The 3446-nt window shown below is 35.7% G+C and overlaps 1 long non-coding RNA gene across 1 annotated transcript; it reads left to right on the forward strand.

Annotated features, from left to right (window-relative positions):
• The first annotated feature begins 841 nt into the window (after window positions 1-841).
• Window positions 842-1869, forward strand: LOC108101639. The gene is made up of 2 exons (XR_001772105.2): window positions 842-974; window positions 1034-1869. It is a non-coding gene; the product is annotated as an uncharacterized LOC108101639 (long non-coding RNA).
• The last annotated feature ends 1577 nt before the right edge of the window (window positions 1870-3446 follow it).

Genomic DNA, 3446 nt, shown 5'->3' on the forward strand with positions numbered 1-3446 from the left:
TAATTCAAGGGTTATTAAAAAACTATATTTTGAAAATCATGCTCGTGGGATTAAAAACCATAATTTTTTTTCCATTATTTATACATATTTATTTCGATCTTTCCTATGACAGCTATATGATTGAATTATCCGATTTTGGTAAGATTTAATCCAAAATCCAATAGTAGTTATAAAACGCCAAGTCGATCTGATTAAAAACATCGGCGTGAGAATTTTTCATTTTATTCTCTCGTATGGGAGCTATCCGATATAGTCAGCCGATCCAGCCCGTTCCGACATATGTATATATTGCGTGCAATAACTAAACAATTTTTGTTGAAACTTTCACAAGAAAGCTTTAAAAATGAACTACTAGCTTGCGTAGGAACGGAAAGACGGGCATACATATTTCGATTCAGATCGTGATGCTGATCAAGAATATATATACTTTATGGGGTCTGAGGTGTCGCCTTTACTGCGTTGCAAACTTCTGACTGAAATTATAATACCCTTTGCTCTGCAAGGGTATAATGACTGCCAACGAAAATGAACACAATGTGGAAGGGTCAAGTCTAGCCTCCTCATAGCTATATTTGCATTGTTTTGCTTATAAAACAATTTCACTAGTGCTCAGGGCCGGAGAAACAGTTTTGAGTGGGGTGATGACATCACAAATTTTCAATTTGGCGTGTGGAGTGCTCAACACCCGGTATACACCTTCCACCGGCCCTGCTAGTGCTCTCTTAAACATAAAATAATAATTATAAATAAACAATACAACTGCATTTTTTTTGTTTAACATTGTTGTTAGGTTTATGGTTGAGTCGTGCATTGCTTCATAGTTAGCCGTGATACACAAGTCTCAAATTTAAGTATAGCCACAGGCCGGTTTACCTCCAAAAAATACAGTACATTGTGTCCAAATTGTGTCGTAAAAACAGCGCAGCCTCAAGTGTGCCTCATTTTTAATAATCTTAAATAATGTGGATGCAATTGTAAGTCTTATATACAAACAGTTTTGATAAATCTTAAAAATAAATAGAAATGTTTGTAGAGGCTGTCGAGCATTTTTAAAAGGCAATAAAAAAAGGCTACTAAAGCGAAAAGATGGCGAAGCTGACTCAAAGCTCCAAATTTGCGACGAAGAGATTGACGACAACTTCTCAGCTAACCTTTCAATGAACGAGCTTATGCGAATTATTTACACTTTGGCATCGACGAATAAACGAAATCGAGTAATTGTATCTAATCAAAATAATCAGGAGAAATTAGAAGTGTGCCACCTGCAAGCACTGGAAACACCCAAAATACCAAATTCCCCTTTAAACTACTGCTTATCATGTAAACCCCAATTCAATTTTGACCAAAATGTGCAAGATCTCGGTGTAAAGATTACCCCGAGCTTAACAAACAGAATACTCTCTTTTGATAACTTGCTCCAGTTAAAGACGTTAAGCTTGTCGGAATCGCTGTCGTGGAAAGTGTATTTAGATGGCGCTCTGGCCCCCATTTCAAGGATATACGAAAATAATGTTATGCACTTCGATAACGCCATCAACTTGTATCCTTCAGAGATGGTCAGTTTTATGGTGCCGGTTGACAGAAACTATTTGAAGATTAATTGTGAAGATCATTTGGAAGCTTTTGTTGTGCCCGCTACAAATCGAAAATCCGAAGCGTCTAAGATTACTTTCATGATGTCCGAAGAACTTGTAACTGAAAAACTCATAGCCCTGGTCCCTCAAAATGAAAAAAAATTTTATTGGATCAATATAGCTCACTTGCTTGTATTGATTGCATGCCTCCGTGGGCTCTTGTAAATGTATAATTTAGATAATTACACACCGCTCAGTTTGAAATTAAATTTTATGCTTGGTTTACCAAAATCTATATTCATGATCAGAGAAAATTTACGTTTAAGGTACTACCACTACATAAATATGGATTCTGGCTATATTTATTTCAGAAATTTACTGCTGTTGGGTATTGAGTTAGAACAAGCCAACAATGCTCAGGTTTTAACAAACAAAAACAAAATAAGTAGATCAAGACATTTTCTTTTAGAATACCTTTCTAAGGTTAAAAGGTGCTTGCATTTTATTTTTATGTTATTATTATATTGCTCTGTTTATCTGTGTCTGGTATTGTATCCGTGCCAGAACATTGAAATAAATATACTTTTGCACTTTACTATTTTTAATTATTTTGTTTTTGTCTTTATGTTATAACTACAAATTTAAACAGTTGCAAAGTCTGCAAAAAAATAAAATAAGGGTTTCACGGGTTCCTAAAATATAAGTTAAACCGCGCTATAAATGGAACAAATAAAGCAGAAATGATGCAAAAAGGCAGAACTTTAGTCAGTTGCCTTATGAAGACCGTGAGTCAAATATATGCATGTGGAAAAGGAAAATACATGTACGGATATTTGTACTCAGCTGCAATAACAAAGTTTGCCACCAGCCACTTTGAATCTAATGCACTCAAATTGGCATTAAAAGGTGGCGTGCCTTCTCTCCGTAAAATGGAAGTAAATCGAGTTATTGGGTACAAAGTCAGCAACAACGATGGCGTTTCACTAGGCAAGCTTTATAAGTATTGTATCGAATAATGTAATATAACTTCAGTACTTATGTTTAAACCGATACAACGCACAGCTACAGTGAACTTAGGTCATTTAAAGACGTTGAGTTAATATTCGAGCTTAAGTAACTGTGTTAAGCAACTGATTACTCCGTCAGTATTTGAAAGGTAAGGTATTTTCGATGTAGGGACATGTCGCGGGGCGAATTCAATTTACAGTAATAATTAATTATCCAATTATATTAAGAACTTTAATACAGAAGTTTATGTATGCCAAGTGATATTTTTTTTATATTATGTAAGTTGTGCCTATTTAAAGAGTTCTTGAATGCGTTGGAGCAAGTCATAAAGTTAATACATAGTTTTTACGAGAAAAACCCGACAAGAATGCGAATAAATACAAAACCCGCAAAGTTTATTTAACTTCGTTTTAATTTTAACATTTTTTAATGTCGCTATTCACCACACTAGCAACAGGAGTGGTAACGGATGTGATGGCGGATGTTGTGAAACCTCTTTGTTGAGGCAAACACTTACCCACACCAACCAATGAAGCGGAAGTTGACAAACGCAGGGTGTACTGTCACCAGTCACAGGAACAGTCGCAGAGTATGAATGGGCTTGCGTGAATGCCACGCACATATCCGGAGCTACCGTTTACCTCTCCCCGATTGAATTTATCACATGCTTTTGTTCCAACAGCCAAGTTCGGTTTGCGTTGACATACGAAAATGCCCTAAAAACTAATTTGGTTCGTTTGGTATGTTTGGTACTTCCCACCTGTTTAGATGCTTTCACTTATGGTGTGATCTCCTGTGCGGAACAATAACAATGGATGTGTCCATTTGCATTCATAATTAAAATTAAATGTATTAAATACTTCT

Source organism: Drosophila ficusphila, unplaced genomic scaffold, assembly GCF_018152265.1.
Source record: "Drosophila ficusphila isolate 14025-0441.05 unplaced genomic scaffold, ASM1815226v1 contig_198, whole genome shotgun sequence".
NCBI lineage: Eukaryota > Metazoa > Arthropoda > Insecta > Diptera > Drosophilidae > Drosophila > Drosophila ficusphila.